Raw genomic sequence first — 22,170 nt, 5'->3', positions numbered from 1 at the left:
GGACAAGTCATTTCACCTCTGTTTGCCTCAATTTCCTCATCTGTGAAATGGAAGTAATAATAGCACCTACTTCCCAGGGTTATTGTGATCAAATGAGATAATTTTTGTAAAGTTCTTAGCACAGTGCCTCCTATATAGTATATATAATTAATGTATAAATATTAGCTATTATTATTTTTACTCATCCGAATGCCTACCATCTCTCAATTTCATTATTCAGAACACTGCCAAAAATCAGGAAGATAGAAAAACCAAACAAAGCAAAAATAAAAACAAAAACTTTTGAGCAGCCAAAACAGATGACAAAAAGTACGAGCACTAAAAGCTGATGACATACTTTTCTCACAAGAACCTCTCATTCCAGGCCTATTAATTCTTACTTTACAGTATGTAGCCAATGAGAAAACAAAACAAACAAGAAAATGAGAGAACAGCTATCATAGGCAGCCTACCAATCAGTGAAAAATGTTGACTTCCAGCAAGAAAAGAGAAAAAAAAAGTGATATGCAGATACAAAAATAGAAGGAGTTTGAAACCTTTTAGTATGGGGGCAAAGAGTTCCACATCTCAATAGGCTCTGAAGGTCTATTACCGCTCATAATGATTATCCTGAGTCATCAAGCAAAGGTTAAATGATGTTCAGAATATTTTATTTAAGGACACAGGAAATATTTCTATCTAAAATGGTTAAAATAACATTTGGATTCTTAAAGAAGCAAAACCTCAGCTACTTGGAAGAACTGGCTATCCTGACTTCTCTCAGACTTTCAGAAAGTGGAGATTTTCTTATACCAAGAATTATACAATATGAAAGTCTAAATATATTTGTCCTTAATTAACCCTTTTACCTGGGTTTGAGACTAATACAAGATTAATACACTGAGATAAATGTGTGCAAATGATCATTCTAAACTCCCCAAACTCTGTCCCACTTGACAGGTGACAAGAGAAAATTTCTACAGATTATAAGCAGTCACTAGGGAAGAAAGAAGACCCAGCCTCTCCTTACTCATCTTCTCCTACCCCAAGCAAGTATTTATTAAGCACCTACCATAGGACCTGACACCAAGGACACAAATATAAAAGGGGATACTCCCCACGGTCAAGGTACTAACATTCTATTGAAGGGTGGGGTGGATCAGGGGTGGGAGTAGGTGGTTGGGTTGGAGGAGGAAGGCAGACAAGGGTTCAAGTAAATACACAATTTGTATAGGAAGGCAGTTTGATTTCCACTGAGATATTCTGTACCTTTCATTTTTAAAGTTCTCTTTTAAGAAGAATTCAGGAAAAGTTATCTTTGGTAGAAAGATATGGGTTAGGATAAAATGCAAGTTTCCTAGAATGTTAGATGCTGAAATTCAGACTACAAAAGCGCCCATGTAAAAGCTTGAACTCCTCCCTTTCCAACTTGCTCAACTGATCCTATCTGAAAAATATTTGAAACTCTTTTCCTTCTCAAATAAACCTAACTCTGTCTATTCATGCCAGGAATGCTTTGCCCTGGGAGACTCCACCTTCTTTTGGGGAGATGGGAGATTCTGCAACTGGGTACACCCACTCTTTATATAGTCACGGTCTCCTCCCACAATGATGCTATCAGTGTTGAGATGGTAAGATGGAGTTAAGCATGTTCAAAAGGATAACACTTTTAAAGCTTGACCAAAACCCTTACATTATAGAGAAGCTAATAGAGGTCCAAGGCTTGACCCAAAAGGAAGGAAGTAGCACGGTTAGGTTAAATCCACTCTATCTTCCCCTATACAATACTACTGAGAAATCCCCTGGGAAAAGTCACAGGATACTAATAAAATAGTATCAAAGCTCTTTGAATTACCTAGGTAGGATTGGAGTCATAACACCTTTAGGCACCCTAAAAACTACATTGATCACTATTTTTCTCTCCTGGACCTATTCTTGACTTCTTCTGACTTCAAAATCATTCCCCTTCAAAACCAGGATGCTAGCTCATCCTGGAACTTCCCTCAGTATCATGAGTCTCTTTGCCCTGGAACAGCTTACCATCCAGCAAGACCCACTTGCCCTGGTATGTTCCTCCCCAAGACTACACCACCCCTTCTCTCAATGGTGAAGTTCTCTGAGAGCCTCCATTTTGTAGAGGGGCACAGGCCCATCTGCCCTCATTCTCCTTCAGGCTTTCCTAGTTCCTAACTTTCTCAGGACTTCAAAAGCACACTCCCAACAGGTTATCTTCATTCTCCTTCCCCAATTCTCCCTTTTTAAATCCCTTTTTATCACTGTCTTTCCTCTTTATTAAAAAGTCAGATTTTTTGAGGGGAGGAACGATCTTTCTTGGTTTTTCTTGCATGTGTATCTCTAAGCACTTAGCACAGTATCTGACACATAGTATGCAATTAATAAGTGCTTGTTACCTTCCTTGCTTCCTTTTGAATGTGACTAAACCTTAAACCTACTTCACTCTGAACCTGGGACTCCAATGGGCTGCTGCCTAAGGGCTCTTCTGGACCCTGCTAGCTTTAGAATGATTATCAAGAGTAACTGTTGCTGCTTCCCTCCCAGCCTGGTGTCTTTTTCCTTGGCCTCACTAAAGGGGCCATGCCCTGGCTACTTCTTAAACAGGTCTATTCAATTAATAGGCACCCTCACCCTAAGTGAGTACCTGCAAAGACCTTGGCCTAAAGGGGCCAAGGTCTCCCAGTGCATTCTGGGTCATTTCCAGTCATCCTGACAAATATCTGGTCACTGGATTCAGATGGCTCTGGAGGAGAAGTGAGGCTGGTGACCTGCACAGCCCTCGCTCACTCAAAACAAAGTCAAGTGCAAGTCATGTCATCATTTCTCTAACGGCATGGTTTTCTTCAGGCAACAAAGGACGAACACAATTCATAAAAGGAATTTAAAAAGACAACATGCAACATGGTGAAATAGAGGAAGAACCAGCCTTAAAGTCAGGAACACCTCAGTTTAAGACCTTCTTCTGATACATACGAGATGTATGATCTCTAAAGTGGATCATTTAATCTTTCAGTAACCCAAGAAACTCAGACTTTTATATATTGCAAATGTCCATGTCACCCCTGTTATTTAATCCACTCCACTGGCTTCCTACTACCTTCAAGATGAAATTTGAAATCTTCCACTTGGCTTTGCAAACCCTTCATAACCTAGCCTCTTCCTACCTTTACATTCTTCTTATACTTCCTCCCTCCTCTTGTTTTCTGCAATCAAGAAACATTGACCTCTGACATTTCTCACACAAGACACTCCATCAACAGATTGGAGGCATTTGCATTGGCTAGCTCCATGCCTGGAATTTTCTCCCTGCTCATCTCTCCTTCCTTCAAGTCTCAACTGAAGCCTCATCCTCTACAAGAGGCTTTTCCCAGCAGTCCTTAATCATGTCCTATAAATGTGTGTGTGTGTGTGTGTGTGTATCTTGTTTGTACATAGTTATTTGCATGTGGTCTCCTTCATAGATTATCAGCTCCTTGAGAGCAGGGACTAGGTTTTTTTATTGTTTTGGTTTGGGTTGTTTTGTTGGTTAGTTTTGGTTTGCCTTTCTTTGTTTTCCCAGCCTTTAGTGTCTGACTGGTAGCGGGTTCTTAGTATGCGCTTGTTAACGACTTGCCCACATCAGGAGTTCCCTATAGCAATGAAATCATAAGGTAATGCCCCCTCCCCCCCACAATGCATAACAATCATCGGTAATAATCCAACTATGAGCCCATATGTAGTTTCTGCTTTCTTTCTTTACACACAGTGGCTATTTTGAAACACTACGGGGAACTAAAGAAGGCATTTCTACCCAAGACAGAAAGATGAATTTCACTCCCATCTGCACCACCCCCAACACACACACACTCACAAGCACACAGAGTTTGAATGACAGGGAAAGGGAATGAGCATTTATTGTCTACTATAAGTGCTTTACAAATATTGTCTCCTTTGATCCCCACAATAACCCTGTGAGGTAGGTGCTATTTTTACATTTTTTGCCCTTTTTACAGTTGAGGTTAATTGACTTGACCAAAGTCATGCAGCAATAAGTGTCTGAGGTCATGAACTCAGATCCTCTGGACTTCAAACCCAACAGTCTATCCACTAGATCCACTTAACTGTCTCATGCTTCCCACAAAGAGTAGAAAGAATGCTAGATTTGGCAGCAGAGGCCCTTGGGTTCAAATTCTATTTCAAATTCTGCCACTTATGACCTTAGACAAGTTGCTTTACCCATGTGGACCTCAGTTTCTTCATATGTAAAATGAGTATGTTTAACTATACGACCTCTATAGTCCCTGCTACTTTTAAATCCATAATCACCAATGACTCCTACCCAATGAGTAGCAGCAATGTTGAGAGCAGAGTAGCTGCTTCTTTTCCTGCCTGGGGAGGTAATCATCCAATGAACACTTACTATGTAACAGGCACTGTGCTAAAAGCTAGGATTACAAAAAAAAGCAAAAACAGCCCCTGTCCTCAAAAAACTCACCTTCTAAAGGCGCCCTTGTTTGAGGCAGTAAATGCTCTAAGAAAAGTGGGAAAGACCCAGTCCTGATCATACCCAAGCTTCTCTCTCCCTTTCCTGTGTACAAACCATAAAAAAGACAAACACGAAAGCACCTGGAGAGTCCAAATCTGCCTCAAGGCACAAGACAAGATCGCCAAGGCAAAAGACTTAACAGACCACATACCACAGACCACACCTGCTCTTCCACGTAAATCAACAAAGAGCACCTTTAATTCTCTCTCTATTTCACCAAGTAGGAGAAGGTGGAATTGGGTGATCTGTTCAAAGTAAAGAAATACAGGATGAAAAGGAGAAAGGCCCAGAGACTGCTGGATGTGGTGATCCTCACAAAGACTTTCCATTTACTCCTCAGATGTGAGTTCCTAGCAGCAAAGACTCCAGGGAACAAAGCCACTCTCCTCTGTATTCTTTTTCTGCACACTAGCAGCCTCAGTTAGACAAGAGTACAACCTGACTTGGCATAGTAACATTTCAAAAACCACCTGGAGACTGAATGTAAAGAAGCAGTGGTCTAAAAATCCAAACTAAGTAAAGAACTCTGTACTAGGTCAAAGGATCACAGATCCAGAGCAGAAAGGGAACAAAGTCACTATCTAACACAACCCCCTCATTTTACTGATAAGGAAATTGAGGTCCAGGGAGTTGTGAGGTTAAAGCACTTTGAGAGAGAGAAAGAGGTGGCATGTGCCAGTCAAAGCACCACCATCATCTTCATTGTGCATATTTGTTTGCATGTAGTACCCCAATTAGCTTGTGAGCTTCTGGAAAGTAGGGATGGTCTTTTATCTTTCTTTGTATACTCAGCACTTATCACACAGTGCCTATGTGATTAAACAGATGTTTAATAAATGCTTGTTGACTTGACCACTGCCTCCCTTAATGCTTCGATCAAAAGAGCCCATAACTCTGAATGCAGGAGCCTTGAGAATAGTTATGCTCCAAGACAACCAGGTCTGGTCCAACCTCTGGGGGAAGCAGGTCCTACAAAGAAGAAGCCAGGAATACCAACCAATTGCCAAATACCTGTTATCTATAAGGTAAGAAAGAGAGGCTAGCTGAAACATCAAGGCAACCTAAAAAAGATAAGAAGTGGCATATGCCAAGAAAGTCAAACTACCATCAGAACCCAATGGAGTTAGCTGAGGACCCAGATCTCAAAAGCCTTGGCAGTGACAGTGCTACCACCATCAGCCCCACATAAACCCAGATGCCCATGGTCATCATCCTGAATAGCTCAGCAACTAATTCCGCAGCCCTACCATTTCAGTAGACCCAGCTCCTGAAGACTCAGAAAAGAAAATTCTTGCCACCAAATTCCCTGGCATTGTCAAATGTTTTCATATCAAGAACTGATATGATTCTCTAAGGAGAAATGACATTAAAGAAAATGCATTGCCATCAATCTTGTCTCTACAGTCAAAGGACCATGGGACCTTTCTAATTGACTGGCAGCTAAAAGACACCATGCATGTTCTCTCCTTCATTAGAATGTGAGTTGCTTGAGAGTAGGGATTGTCTTTTCTACCTGTAGCCCCAGTGCTTTCACATTGTGTTTAGTAAGTGTTGGATGTTTAATAAGTGTTTAAATGGTATATAGTAAGTGTTTAATAAATGTTTTCATTAGATAGTGTCAATGGCTTGCCCAAGGCCCCACAGGTGAGAAGAGGCAGAGCTGTTATTTGAACCTAGGACCCCTAAATTCCAGGTTTAGTGTTCTTGGTACTGTACCACAGTTCTCTTTCCTAGTCTTTCCTAAAAGTCACGTCAATAAGCATTGATTAAGCACCTAAAATGTGACAAGGACTATAATAAGTACAAAGGAAACAAAACTAAACAGTCTCCTGTGAACAAGTATGACTTTAAACTCTAAAAACAACAAATATTTTCATTAATTTTGTAGAAAGATATGGAAAATGGAGTTCAGAAGGAGTGTAGGCAGAGTTTTCAGGATAAGACTGGATAGCTGCTAACTTGCCTTACAGCAAGCTGGTTCGTCTATTAGGAGTGAGTCTTTAAAAAAAAAAATGAAGACTTCCTAAGGCATAAGGAATGTAAGCATGAAGCATGGACAAGTGACTACAAGCCTTCATTCTAAATCAAGATGCACAATTCCATATCAGCTTCTGATAATGTAATGGTACCATGTGAGTTGTATTTTTTTAGAAGTGTTACAAGCAGGTAATGCAATCATTCCTCCAAAGCCAAGTAGTTGAATCAGAAGAAGGAATGAAAACAGGTATGAACTCGTGCCAGCTGTTAAAAGTATTGTGTAATCTGAACTGATGCAATGAAATGTTAATTACTATGCAGGAAAATAAAACTTCCAAAGAGAAATGGCTAAGCTACTTAAGTGAAGGTGTGGACCCACATGAGCGTGTGTACACACACACACACAGACACACACACACACCACATACCCCATTACAAAACCTGTTACTCCTTTGTTTTTGTATCACAGTCATTTCTGGGTAATACAACCAGCAGCATCAATGAACCTTCCCTTTTGACAATGAAAAATAGCCAACCCAAGCCAAAGAAAGACCTACCAAACAGAAAATGCAGCATCCAACAGTCCATCACCATCATCCCTCATCTCTCTAAAGAAAGGAGATAGACATTCCTTTATCTCTTCCCTACTGCAAATCTTGGGCATAATATTTAAACAGTGTGGTTCCTTTCATTTATATGATGGCAGTCATTGCACATACTATTTTCCTGTTTATTAAATGGGTTCAGTTCATATAAGCAATCCCATGTTCTTCTGAATTCCACATTTTAGTTCATATATGTCTTTCCATGTCTCATCTGGTATAAGTGCTGGTTAAAAAAAAAAAAGGTTTCTTACCTCAACATCATTCTTGGTAAGAGGTAGTAACCTCCAAACTGAAGATTTTCTGAGTAGTTTGGACCCCAGTTGAACTAGTTTTCCCATAGAGGCCTCTGCTTGCAAAGGGGGAAATAAAAACTACATTAGTGCATGGTGTATGCACCTTTAAGGACATGAGGCCAAATATCAGGTGCCTTCAGTTCTTAAATAGTGTTCTTATAACAACAAATTAACTTTAATAGGGTACATTCACTGGCATAGTAGAGAGCTACAGTTAGGACTAAGGAAAACCTGAGTTCAAATACTGCCTCAGAAGCTTATTAGTTGTTTGACCAAGGCCAAGTTATTTAACCTCTCTGTGTCTCAGTTCCCTCATCTATAAAATGAAGGGTTTGGCCTCAGTGACCTACAAGGTCCCTGTCAGCTTTAAATCTATGATCCAAACACCCTCTTAAACACAAAGATCATCTAGAACAGAGGCCCTTAACCTGGAGTCCACGAACTTGGATTTGTTTTTTTGTTTTTTTCATTTTAATAACTGTATTTCAATAAATGGCTTCCTTTGCCATTCTATGTGTTTTATTTTATGCATTTAAAAGCATGCTTCTGGGGGCGGGGGGTTCATAAGCTTCACCAAAATTCCAAAGGGGTTCATGATGAAAATAATCATAAGAAGCCTTACCTCAGACTAACCCCATAACTGATGAACAAGGGGTCATTGGATCTTTGCTTGGAAACTTCAATTAACAGGACATATTCCTTCATGAAGCTGCCTGTTTTCTTACTGGGCCACATTCAAAAAGCATAATTAAATTATATTCCTTTGTTCTTTGGTTATTCTTATGAAAACTATGGGGGAGGGGAAGCCAAGATAGCGGAATAGCAGGAAGTGTACAAAGCTTCACACACACACACACACACACACACACTCACAACACACACACACACACACTCACACACACACACACCCCTCTCCCAAAGCTTCTCCAAATACATACAGAAAACCAGACCCAATCCTGATTGGAAAAACCAAGATAAAGACAGGGTGAGTCACATAGTGAGTCACACACATCTTTCCAGTACAGCTCCATCTCCACCGCAGGAAACAGAGCAGTCTGTGGCTCCAGGGCCTGGGTCTCCCCAGGAGCACACAGTCCAAAGTATTTCAACTTTCAGAGAATGAAAGGACTGAGGCTGTGTTCCTGGGCAACACAAGATTCCTGGCCCATATTGGGGCACTGTGACCTTGAGCAGGATGCAGGTGCAGGTGCCAACTGACAGCTCTGTCATTCACTACCTAGTTCTGGGTCATAGACCCAGGACAGATGGAGAAAGAGACCTGTGCCCAGAGGTGACATTCAAGGGACTGAGTGTCCAGAGGTAGCATTCAGGTAAGGAGTCATCATTGTCACAGGCCCTAGGCTGTGTAATGAATGAGTAACAAGTTCAGAATCAAGCAACAGGTTGTGACTTTGATTCCAGGAGCAGAGGAGGAACTTGGTTCCAGCCTCCAGCCTAGTCTGAGGCTAAGACAGAATCACCAGAGCAGGAGCCAACAACTTCCCAGCTGATTTATTGTGATATTTCAGCAGAAGTACACTGAAACTCCAAAGGAGGTAAGCCCACAGGCTAGTTGCTCAAATACAAACCCAAGTAAAGAACTTGCAGAGCTCAGACCAAGAGAGCCTCAATCAAACTTGCATGGCAGTCATTACCACTTGGGGAATACCAAAAACTTTCAGGACTCCCTGTCCTTGAGATCTTGAGATAACACAACACCCAATACGAAAGAAAGTGGCAGTAGGAACAGCGCAGACTTTCCCTCTAGAAGTGCACAAAGCTTGGCTCTAATATCAAATCCAAAGTCAGGAAATAAACTGAAAGAATGAGCAAACAAAAACAAACCCCACCACAAAAAAGTCATTATGGTGGCACGGATCCTCAGGACACAAATTCAGAAGAGAATAGCTCCACATCTATAAGCAAAGCTTTAATGAAAAATGCAATTTGGGCAGAAATTCAACTAATATTGTCAGAAGAGTTGAAGCAAGAGCTTAAAAGACAAGTTTAAAAATGCTTTTATAAATGAAATGAGAGTGTAAGAAAAAATGGAAAAGAAATGAGAGTGCTGGAAGAATGAGCTGGAAAAGGACTTAACTTGCAGGAACTACCTCCACTTTCAGTTCTGTACACTGGTACATTTTTTTTTCTTCTCTTTTTCAAACTGAACCTCCTCCAAGGACTTCCCTGAAAATAGTTGTTGTTTGTTGTTCAGTTATGTCAGACTTTTCTTGACCCCTTTTGGGATTCTCTTGGCAAAGATACTAGAGTGGTTTGCCATTTTCCTCTCCAGTTCATTTTACAGATGAAGAAACTGAAGCCAACAGATTTAAGTGACTTGCCCAGGATCACACAGCTAGGAAATGTCTGAGGCCACATATGAACTCAGATCTTCCGCACTCCCGGTCCGGCGCTCTATCCACTGCCCCACCTTATTCTTTTGGGTTAAAGTCTTCAAGCCCTTCATGACAACACTTCACTGATAAAGTTGGGGGTTAAACTGAGTTTGTGGTGGTGGTTCAGTCATTTTTCAGTCAGGTCCAACTCTTCATGACTCCATTTGGTGTTTTATTGCCAAAGATACTGGAATGCTTTGCCATTTCCTTCTCCAGCTCATTTTATTTTTATTTTTTTTATTATTATTTTTTAATGTTTAACAATCATTGCCATACAATTGAGATTTTATCCCCCCCACACCTACCCCCCACTACTCCCCTCCCTCCCCACGACTGCATACAATTCTGTATAGGTTCTACATATACTTTCCTATTGAGTACATTTTCACTATAGTCATGCTATGTAGTCAGACTAAAATAAATGAAAGAAATCGTATAACAAATCAAAACATGATACACAAACACATACACATACACAAACATGATCTGCTACATTTTGTGAATGACTTCCATATTTCTTTCTCTGAGTGTGGAAGGCATTTTGCCTTGAGAACCAGCTTTGGGATTTTTTTTTTTTATAAGAAGTTTTTGCATTATTACTAAATTCCAAGTCTACCAGAAAAAACTCTCGCACACTGTGGTCATTGCTGTGCACAAAGTTCTCCTGGTTCTGCTCCTTTCACTCAGCATCAGGTCATATAAGTCCTTCCAGGCCTCTCTGAAGTCTTCTTGTTCATCATTTCTTATGGCACAATAGTACTCCATTACATTCATATACCATAATTTATTCAGCCATTCCCCAACTGATGGACATCCCCTTGACTTCCAGTTTTTGGCAACTACATAGAGTGCTGCTATAAATATTTTTGTACATGTGGGACTCTTTCCCATTTTTATGATCTCTCGGGGATATAGTCCTAGTAGCGCTATTGCTGGGTCAAAGCGTATGCACATTTTTGTAGCCCTTTGGGCATAGTTCCAAATTGCTCTCCAGAATGGTTGGATGCGCGCTCACAGCTCCACCAACAATGAATTAGTGTTCCAACTCTCCCACATCCTCTCCAGCATTTATCATTTTCTTGTTCTGTCATGTTTGCCAATCTTATAGGTGTGATGTGGTACCTCAGAGTTATTTTGATTTGCATCTCTCTAATCAATAGTGATTTAGAGCATTTTTTCATATGATTATAGATATCTTTAATTTCTTCCTCTGAAAATTGCCTGTTCATATCCTTTGACCATTTATCAATTGGGGAATGACTTGTATGATTATACATATGAGTCAGTTCTCTATATATTCTAGAAATGAGGCCTTTATCCCCAACCAGCTCATTTTATAAATGAGGAACTGAGGAAAACAGGGGTAAGTGATTTGATCTAAGTCACACATTGAGGAAGTGTCTGAGGCCAGATCTGAACTGAGGAAGATAAGTCTGACTCCAGGCCCAACACTCTACTGTGCCAGAACACAAGAACTACTAAAGTCCAAACACTGTAAAGGCTTTTTAAAAATGTAAACCAAATCATAGGAAGAACAACCAAACCAGAGGATGGCTCAGGGAAAATAGAAAAAAATTAAGAATCACTGTACTAACTGAATGCTATGACAAAAAAAAGAATCTCAACCTCATTTCAAGAAATTCTAAGACTGTTGAGACCTCTTAGAACAGCAGACCTGAGAGTGATTCTATTATGTTTTGATGATTTTAAAAGAAAAATGGAAAGGGAAGGGAAGAAGGATTTTTAGACAGGACAATTAGGGGAAATTATTTAAAAGATCTGAAGTGCATAAGTAGAAATCTATTCAAACAAGGAAGAAGTGGGGGGGAGTAGCTGACAAGTCAATCTTAATGATCAGAAGGAAGAAGATACACACAGTTAGGGACAGAAATACATTTCACTCAATGGGGAAATAGGAAGTAATGGAGAAAAGGAAGAATTAGAGGAAGGATAGATTAAGAGAAGAATTAGTCCTAGGCAAACTCTAAGGGTCTACAAAAATATAGCTCTTTTTGAGATGGCAAAGAATTGGAAACTGAGGGGTGCTTTTTAATTGGGGAATGACTGAACAAGCTATGGTATATAAATGTGATGGAATACCACTGTCCTATAAGAAATGATGAGGGGAATTGTTCCTGAGAAACCTAGAAAGATGTATAGGAACTGATACAGAATGAAGTGAGCCGAAGCAGAACAATTTATACAAAGACAATACTGTAAGACCAAATGATTTTGAAAGCATATGATGAAACATGCTACCTACTTCCTGATAGGGAGAACTAAAACACTAAGAATACAAAAATGAGACTTTCTAAAAAATATGGTCAACATAGATATTTGTTTTGTTTGACTACCAATGTTTGTAACAGGGGTTTGTTTTTCTTTTTTTTTCATGATTGAGGGCAGAGGGTTAGGATAAGAGAAAAAGAAAGTAAATTTTTGCTATTTGAAAAAAAAGAAAAATTTAATTTAAAACAAGATAGGGGGAAATGAACTGGAGGGGAACAGAGGAATCAAAAAGAATTAAATACCAGTTTTGCTGGATGGAACTTTTTCTTGTTCTCTGAGCTCTCCGTATCAGCAGTTTCTGCCTTCCTCTAAAGATTTCTTTTTACCATCATAGCAAAGTTCTGAAGATTGAAGGTCTGACTGGATTGAAACAGGTTTCTCTATCCTTTGATGTTAATTTATTTCTTGACATTATATCCCTCCCAAAATTGGGAGAAGGAGGTTTTTTACAGGCCAAAATCCAAAGCAATCAGGCTTTGCAACTGGCAAATTTGCATAGTAAAGAAAGGAATGCAGGCAAGGTGGTTAGAAAACAAAGACTGGCCTCCTTACCTTACCTTTAGCTCAGACTAAAATTCATTCACATACTAAATCAAAGAAGACCTAAGGAATAAAATAACTAACCCTAAATTGGAGTTATCTGTAATTCTATGATCTCACCCCAAAATCCAAAAGACTCAGTGTTGGCCTGGAGACACTGCCAGATATGTGTCTGCTAGGCTGGTAGCTATGACTAGACCCATTGGCTAGACCCTATAAAGGACAAGTTCTGGTCATTTTCCCCAAACTAATCAGAACTGAGACAGACTGGATGAGCCTGAAGACGTGAAGCCAGAAGGAAGAAGTAGGACCCAGTGGGGATTACAAATCATCAGGGATTTGTGAGTGGTCCTGCAGCAGGAAACATGAGTTGCCCCTTTTAGTGTATTCCCCATAAGCTCTTTTCATGTGTGGTTTCTAAGCCTATTAACAACTCTCCTCACTTGCTGGTTGTTTCAGAGATAACACACAGAAGGCACTGGAATCTTGGACTCAAGCCTCTGACAGGTTCGTTCTTGATCTGGTCAGATAGGCAGACACCTTTGGAGGGGTTAATAATCAGCTTTATGCTAGTCTAGTCTTCTCAAATGGTTGCTGATTATGGGAGTACCAGCTCCTACAGCTAATGACCCTTCTTTCAGGGGCCAGTGAGAAAGGGGGGCAACTACCCCCATGTCAATCGAGACAGGCATAGCTCATGCACTCCTCTAAATTCCCTCAAGTCTCAATGGGAGCCAGTCAAGGTACACACAGATTCCCCTGTGAGTTCCCCGTGTTTTCTCCCACTCACTAACCAGTGCCCATATGCTTTATAGGGCAATAGAGAAAAAAGGTATATTGCCAACAATGGCCTCACAGGTTAACTTGAGCAGTACTGTCATTCTGTGCAAGTGTAGTAAATACAATTATGCCACCCCCATGTCTCATGGTGCAGCCTCAGTAGGACTGCCTATCACTATGATTCTAAGAACTATTAGCTAGAATCCTTGAAGCTATTCTGGGAGTTATTATCTAACACATGGAAACTAGATATTGCCATGATCATGGATCCTGAGAAAGTAAAGTCTAAAAGGATAACAAAATCCTCCTTACTTACAATGCTATATGTATATCTGTGGGAGAGTATGCCCTAAGTTTATGAGGTTAATGTTCTATTGTGAATCTTTTTTACTGTCATTTCCTTAAAAGTGTTTCCTTTTAACTAGTTGTATCCTTTGGCTAGCTAGAGGAAAAAGTAAATACATCAATGCTTCCTTATGAGCTAGTTTTGAGTAAATGTGGAGCCAGAGAATACCTTGAATCCAGGGTAGGTATTCTAGAAGTACCCCAATTGCCACATAAACATAGTCCAACATCTTTTCACTGCTCTAGAAGGCAAAGGGATCTGAATTAAGTGAGAAGTCTTGCTATTCAAAGGCCAAGTCACAAAAACTCTAAAAGATGAAATATGCCCTGTAACATCAGAAATGACCCTAACTATAGGCTGATACTTATTTCTTAGTCCTGTCAAATGTAGTAACCCTGTATGTTATCACTTGCACTTCAGAAAAATGCAAGAATTTTAGTCCTAAAGAGTGATTTAGGAGGTCACTTGTAGTCAGTCATCTCATTTTACAAAGAAACTGAAGCCCAGATTGTGAGGCAATACGATAAGCACTGGATATACAAGTCAAGTAAAAATGATGATGATGGTGTCTTTGCCCGCAGAAAGATTACATTTTAATGGACTAAACATAAAAAAGCAGTTTTGAGAGGTAGAAGAATAAAAGAAGGTATCCAGAGGCAAGACGTCTAGAGAGGAATGAAGGCGTAAACTTGGCTGGCCGGAGCACATTCTCAAAAATGGAAGCCCCAAGAGGAATGGACGGGTAAGAGGAAAGGGTCGCAGAGTCAGAGGGATCTTCCAGGGTGAGAAAGCATCTGGGACATGGAACAGAAAGAAGTCCCAGAGCTTAAAGAGTAGAAACCAGAAAGTAACCCAAAAACGGAACATGAAAAGGTGATGTTATTCATTTATAGTTACAAGTTCCTGACTGTCAGTCTAGTGCTCTATCATAATTTAATCCTTTTTTGCTGTCATAATTTAAATCTTTGATTATGATGTCAAGGAGTTTGTGAGAATATGAACTCTTTGATAACAAAATGTTCTAGCTCTTTAATAAAGACTTTTATTTTCTTTTTTTCAAATAGATTTACACTAAAATCTCAAAAAAAAAACAAACAACCTGAAAATCTGAGCCTTTATGATTCTTTACAATTTACTAATCCCTTTCTTCCTAACCAGTTTAGGAGAGAAGAAATAAAACAAATATTTATTATTCAAGGAAACCCAGGTTCTGACAATTCACTTTGCTTAAGGTCATTCTGTGGAATTAGCAGTTTGTTGTAGTGGTAATTCTTGCCTCAAATCCTTCTCCATTAAACAAAATCAGTTCCCCAGGAACATCTGCAAAAATTGACCTACCTAGTGTCTGTCACAAGCAGTGAGGACTCTAGAACAGCATTGGCCATACTTGTTTGGTCGATGAAAAGTTTGTGGATTGAAATATATGCAGATGGGGGGAGAGGAGTTGAGGGAGGTTCCATCAAAATAAAAGGAAATTAAGCAAAAAATGTGCACATATCAGGAGCATTGTGATAATACACATTTCACCTTTAATATTTTAGAGAGAACTACTGTCAGCATTAAAATTCCCTTATGGAACACCAAAGTGTCCTGAAGCACACAGTTTAAGAAACACTATTATAAGACAATTTTATATACCAACACATATACATACACACACACACACACACATCTATGGTATGGTTTTTGGAAATCATTTAACTAAAGACTACATTTTATTCGTCATTCCAAAAAATTTTACAATCCAATTTTTCCCAAAATTCTCTAACTTCTTAGAGAGGTGGTGGGAAAAAAAGAAAACCTGTTTCCTTTTCCCTGTAAATGGTCTTATTCAAGACCGTGCTCATCTCTAACCTTATGTTAATGACTTCTGTCTCTTACTGCAATAAGGTATATTTACACCTTTAGAGATTTTTTAAAAGTTTTAAATTCTGCATTTTATAAAGCTTAATATTTAGTAATGCCAATATTTATGAGGAAGTAGGGAGAAAAACATTTTTTACTTATCAAGGTAGTTTTGGTTGTTGCAGTTTGTCCTTTGGGGTGAAGGGAAAGGAAGGTTGAGTTGGGATTTGAACTCCAGCTGTCACTGGTGACTTTGGGCAAGTCATTCAGACTCTTTGGGTGTCAATTTCTTCATCTATAAAATGAGGGGATTGGCCAAGATGACATCTAAGTCCCTTCCTGCATCAGTTCTATGATCCTATTAAACCTGTCCTGTTATATTCTTATTTAGACATAATTTTTTTCTCTAGAAGCAACTTGGCTTTCTGAATAGAGTAAGTAAGAAAGATTTGGGTTCAAATCCAACCTCTTCTACCAATTGGGTGGCTGACCTTGGCAGTGATATGTCCTCTGTAGGTTCTTCCCCTACCTGTCAGACTACTCCTTAATCTTCTTTGCTACACCTTTATACAGATTATACCCACTAACTCTGGGTTTTTCTCAGGTTCAGTTATGGGCCTTCTTTTCTCTCTCTATGGTCTGTACCAGAGATGTCAAATACATACACGGCCCAGGACACTACCAATTGTGGCCCAAACTGGATTAAAATGTAATTATAATTGGAAACTATTTAACAAAATTAATTAAAATTTAATAAAGCACAGATAATGCTAATATAGTTTTTTAAAAATCAATATCAGCCCTTGGGTATGACTTAGTGGTCCTTCATTTCATACAAGTAATTCTTCAAGAATTTTGTAAAGGAATTTTGACAACCAAGAATTCTCCCTATTGATGAATTACAGATTCTAAATTTGAAAAAGGGGGAGGTAGGAAAGCCCATGGGAGGAGAGGATTCATTCCTCTCATAAAGAGGGCCCTTGAATCTTCAGTGTTTCCCTTTAACTCAGGCTCACAACTGTGAGAAAACAAATTCTCATCCCAGGTTGGGGTGGAGCTAGCCAGCCCCCCCCCCCCAAAAATGGGAAAGCAAAGACCCGCTGTTGACCTTCTGTACTTTTACGTGTCATGAAAGTTGGGGAGTGGCATGACCTTCCTTCCCTGCCCCAACTGGCCCAGTCCGCATAGTATGCAGCCTTCCGGCAGCTGCAGGAGAGTTTAAGCAACTCTCTCTCACCCCGACTACCCTGTGTGTCACTGAATCGTAATTCTGGTAGCAACGGCACTAAGATTAGACTTCCAAAAACATAATATGAAAACACCCAGGCAAGCAGTGACTGTAGTTCACTTTTAGTAAAATATAACAGGGTAACTTTCAGAGCATTTCCTTACAGTTGGATGTTATTCTTTGATAAACAATTCTTCACTGAGCACTAAATAAAAGTTAGTGATATTTCCCAAAATAAAAACAAAAGGCAACCTTTCCTCCCACCCACCAAGGTCCATATGAAATGCAAGATAAGACCACAATATGGGTGCAGCTTGAGGGACTGATAAGGCCCTAAAAGCAGAGGGAAATGTTCCAGGGTTTGGGATTACACAAAGACTACATGGCATTATAAAAGATTTGGGGCAGGGAGCTGTGGGTGAGGATGGACAAAGGACAGAAAATCCAACAGAAGGAATTACAAGATAAACCTGGTCTGGGGGGCATGAGCTATGGTAAATAACTACCCAAAACAAAGGGTAGACATTCTGGAAGACTCCTTTAATTTATAGCCAAAAGGCCAGATATCCGGTTGTCTAGGATAAAATAAAAAATAAAAAATCCTGTCTTGTATCTGGATTCAACCTTCCTTTCCCACCTAATTACACATTACCTCCTTTCAAATATTCTACATTGTGGCTAAAAAGGAACACCAGCTGTACCCCAAACTTCACAGGTCATTCTGAGTGGGAGAATATTTTGTTGTTGTTCAGTGACTGTGACCCCATTAAGGATTTTCTTTGCAAAGATAATGGAGTGGTTTGCCATTTCCTTCTCCAGTTCATTTTCCAGATGAGGAAACTGAGGCAAACAGGGGTAAATGCTGTGGGTATCACACTGGTGTTACACCATCTCAAACTGGTTATCCAATAAACATCTCAAATTCAAAATGTTCCCTTCTTCCTAAATTTTCAATCATTATTATTATCACCAACTTCCCAGTCATCCAGGCTTGTCACCTTGGTGTCATCCTGAGCCCCTCACTCTCTCTCACCCCCGTATCCAATCAGTTGCCAAGTCTTACCATTTCTACCTTCACAATATCTATCATTTATGTCCCCCTTCTCTCTATTCATACAGCCCCTGGAACCACCTTACTGAAGGCCCTCATTACCTCACATCTTGACTACAGCAATAACCTTCCTGATGTTCCTGCCTCAAATTTCTCCTCATTCCAGTCTATCCTTCCCTCATTTATAAAAGTGAACTTCCTAAAGCACAGGTCTGACCATGTCTGACCTCCCACCCACTCCCCATTCATTAAACTTCAATGGCTCCCTATTACCTTCAGGATAAAATATAAAATCCTATTTGGCTTTTAAAGCCTTTCATAAGCTGTCCCCTTTCTACTTTCCCAGTCTCCTTACACCTACTCCATCCTAAATCCTCTTCAATTCAGAGATACTGATCTCCTCCCATTTTCCTGAATTTTTACTGGCTGTTCCCCATGCCTGTAATTATGTTCCTCTTCACCTCTACCTACCTGGTTTCCCTGATTTTCTTCAAATTCCACTTTCCCACCCAGTTTTGCCATCCCCCCACCTTTTTGATAGTGTCTTTCTTCTATGATTGTCTCACTTACTGCCTGACTCTGTATGTATTTTGTATGTACACAATTGTTTGCATGTTATCTTCTCCCATTAGAATCTCCCTTGAAGGAAGAACTGTGCTTGCCTTTCTTAAGTACAATGCCTTCTACTTGCCTTTCTTGCTTAGCACAGTGCCAGAGTTAAGATCTTAAATGCTTGTGGACTTGATGTGACTTAACAGGTCCCTCAAAAATTCATTTTCCTTCCTCCTAAGGCCATCCCTCTTCCAAACTTTCCTATTACTGTTCAGGGCACCAATAGCCACAAGTCTGGACTCTCATTCACTACACATTTCCAGTCGGTTGCCAGGGCTTGACTTTCTCACTTCAATTCTTCAAGTGCCCCTTTCTATCCACTCATTTACACAACTTCTACAACTTCCCACACATGGGAAGGCCCTCATCACCTCACACCTGGAATATCATATTTGTTTTCTGACTTGTCTCCCTGCTCATATCGCCCTACTCCAGTCATCCACTCAGGTGCCAAAGTGACCTCAATCTCCCAACTCTGTGCCTTTTCATTGACTGGAATGTTCCTCCTTCCTCACCTCCATCCCGGTCTCCTGACTTCCTTTAAGATGTAGCTCAACTAATTTAGTTCAGCTTTCTGCTGGAGGCTTTTCCCAGTTTGGTCCCATTCTCTTTCTCCCTCACCTACCCACTGCAAATGGCTTCCCTGAGAAATTATCTTCGGTTTACAGAGTATATATAAGTCTTTTGCCTACAACTTTTTGCCATGTCAAAATTTCTACGTTACCATTTGCCATTCTACATTAGAATGCAAGGTCCTTATTTGTTAAAATGAGTTTCCCCCCATTTCGCTCAATTAATTCAGGAATAGGGTAGGTGGGAAGGAAGGCTAGCAACAGTGATACAAAAAAAGGAAAGCACTGAATTTTTTTTTATGCACACAAGACAACAGAAGGTAGTTCAATAGGAATCAGAGACAAGCAGGATGGCTTTGAAACTGACATGAAGAATTTAATTATATATGTTTTTAAAAAGCAAGCGGTATGAAATGGAGATTCAGTTTCATACAGAATCATCTTGTTTTCTGACATATTCAGAAATGCCCTTCTTTTGGTGTCTAAAGTTCAGAATAAAATAATTATACTGCATATAAAAATTGTTCATGGAAAATAATTTTTTTAAAAATATAAGAATATAAGCTCCTTGAGGGCAGAAACCAAGTTTATGTCAACTTATAATGAATCAAGTGTCTTTAACAATTATGGCTAAGGGATTCATTTTTTTTATTTTAAACTTGAACAAAAAAATAGCACTTCCACAAATACAGCTGAACACAAAAAGGATTTTATATGAAATTATGAACCTTTATTCAATATCACTTCCTTTTTTTAAAAGGTACATAAACATCCTATTCAAAATTATTCTACTTATCTCTGTTTCCTTCTGAATATCTATCTGTTCTGTGCATTTTAATGCCATTTTCAATGGCCCTGTTGTTGTTGGCATCATAAAGGCTTACCACCGGCATTCCTCATGCCAAAACCCACCTCAGATTAAAAATAGAAGCAGTAAAAAACCTTCTGTCAAATAAGCGTAGTCCAGGAAAACAAATCCACGTGGTGGCCACATTCCAAAAAGGTATCTCTGTACCTTGAGTCCATCACCTGTGTGTCAGGAGGTAGGTAACGTGCTTTATCATAGTTCCCCTGAAAACATGGATGGTCATTGCTTTGATGACACCTTTCGGAGCTATTTTTCTTTACAACATCGTTGTTATTATATAGTTTGTTGCTTAATCCCCCAGTATCAGTTTACTTGCTGGGTTTCTATGAAATCATGTCTTTTATTACAACATTTTAATTATATTCATATATCATGATCATTCATTTTCCAATTGATAAGCACCAATGGGGTGAATTTTTATTTTTTTTTAATTTTCTGCTTTTCTCATACTGGCCCCAAAAGTTCTTAAACTACATATACTCTGACCCTGTAATAACACCATTTGGTCTATTTCTGAAGAGAATTAGTGAAAAAGGAGAAGAACCTACATGTTCTAAAATGTTTATAGCAGCTCTCTTTGTGGTGGCAAAGAACTTGCAGAGATGCCTGACAGTTGGGGAATGGCTGAACAAACCTTGGAATATGATTGTGATGGAATACTACTGTGCTATAAGAAACGATGAGCTCAAAGAAAGATGCAAAATAGTGAAAAGCAAAATGAACACAGCCAAGAGAACATTGTACACAGTAACAGCAATGCTGTTTTAAGAACAACTCTGAATAAATGAGTTATTTAAATTAACTCTAATGGATATATGAATAAAGATACTATCTGCATCCAGAGAAAGAACTGACAAATAGAAATATGTATAGAATACTTTTATACATACGTGTGTGTGTATGTAGACACACACATACACACATGTATTTGTGTCTAATAGTGGCCATCTCTGGGGGAGGGAACAAAGGAAGAAAAAAAAGTATTTGCATGATAATTTTGTTGCATATTTGAATGGAATAGCAAGTTGGGTATAGGAGACTTGCAGTTTCATGTGCAATCATCTTTTCTACCATGTTATGGAAATGCTTGTTTTAAAAATTAAATTAAAAAAAATTTTAATGTAAAAAAACTACAAATTAAAATTAAGTTAAATTCAAAGTTAAATTTAGTAACAATAAAAATAAATAATGACTATAATGAATACAGAGAAGCAGGGATAGATATACCAATGATGCAAAACAAGTAAACAGAAGGAGAAAAACAATAAATGATCACAACAGAGGTGAATGGAAAGGGCAGTAAGGTCAAACAATTCAAACTGAATGCTATAAATTATACTAACCAAACTTGGTCCTAAAGTAGAGATATGAAAACATCTCTCTCCCAGATTCTTCACACAGATGGGGGACTGTGGGTGGGCAACAACGAATAAAATGTCAGTCTTTTTTTTTGATAAGTTGGATAGCTTTGTTGAACTGGTCTCCCTATCCAACCTCTTTTATTCTTTGTTATAAGGAATAGCTCTCTAAAAGGAGGAGGTAAGGAGGGGATACACTGAAAAATATAGGTGACATAAAAACAAAAGACTAATAAAACTGTGTTAAAAATAAAAACTTTAATAGAAATGGACAGTTTCACATGTAATCTTTTTTTATTCTCTGTATATCAAAAAGCTTTTGTTTTTTGATTCTTGTTAGTTTCATAATAAAAACAAAAAATGTTCAAAGACCTGATCCTGTTTGACCCAGATAAGAACCACATAAAGACCCACTAGACTTTAGAGGTTTTGCCCCCTCCCACATTTCCACCAGACATCCCAGTGGACCAGATCTGTTTCTATCCACCACCCCATCACATCCTTTCCTAACTTCCCTTTCTATGGTACATTCCCTCAGAAAAGTCTGCTTTCTTTCTCTCTGCTAGCTCCTTTCTCAGGATGTGTTGGGTCTGCCAATGCCATCCCTTCCTTGTGCAGAACCTGGGATCTCAAACTTCACTCCAATTACCATAAGAGAGAAAGTTTGGGCTTTAAGGAGGAGAGGGATCCAAGAAGCAGAGATGAAGATGGTGTGACTATGCTCTAAACGTAGGAGATGGCATATACCAATGCATGGAGGTGAGAAAATGCAGAATGAGATCATGGAATAGCTAGTAACCTGGGATCTCAAACTTCACTCCAACTACAATAAGAGAGAAAATTTGGGCTTTAAGGAGGAGAGGGTCTCAAGAAGCAGAGATGAAGATGGTG

At 39.2% G+C, this 22,170-nt stretch overlaps 1 protein-coding gene across 7 annotated transcripts in view; it reads right to left on the bottom strand.

Moving 5' to 3' along the window:
• PTPN14 (protein tyrosine phosphatase non-receptor type 14) overlaps positions 1–22,170 on the bottom strand; it is a 251,790-nt gene that overhangs the window by 144,305 nt on the left and 85,315 nt on the right. The window contains exon 1 of one of the 7 annotated variants that reach the window (XM_072647851.1): positions 7,353–10,049. The exons of the other annotated variants lie outside the window; for them this stretch is intronic. The gene's annotated coding sequence lies outside the window, so the exon portion shown is untranslated. Of the gene's footprint in view, positions 1–7,352; positions 10,050–22,170 lie in introns of those variants that run through there. 7 annotated transcript variants of the gene reach the window in all.

This window comes from Notamacropus eugenii, chromosome 2 (assembly GCF_028372415.1).
Source record: "Notamacropus eugenii isolate mMacEug1 chromosome 2, mMacEug1.pri_v2, whole genome shotgun sequence".
In the NCBI taxonomy this organism is placed as follows: Eukaryota; Metazoa; Chordata; class Mammalia; order Diprotodontia; family Macropodidae; genus Notamacropus; species Notamacropus eugenii.
This window is presented reverse-complemented; position numbering and strand designations above follow the sequence as displayed.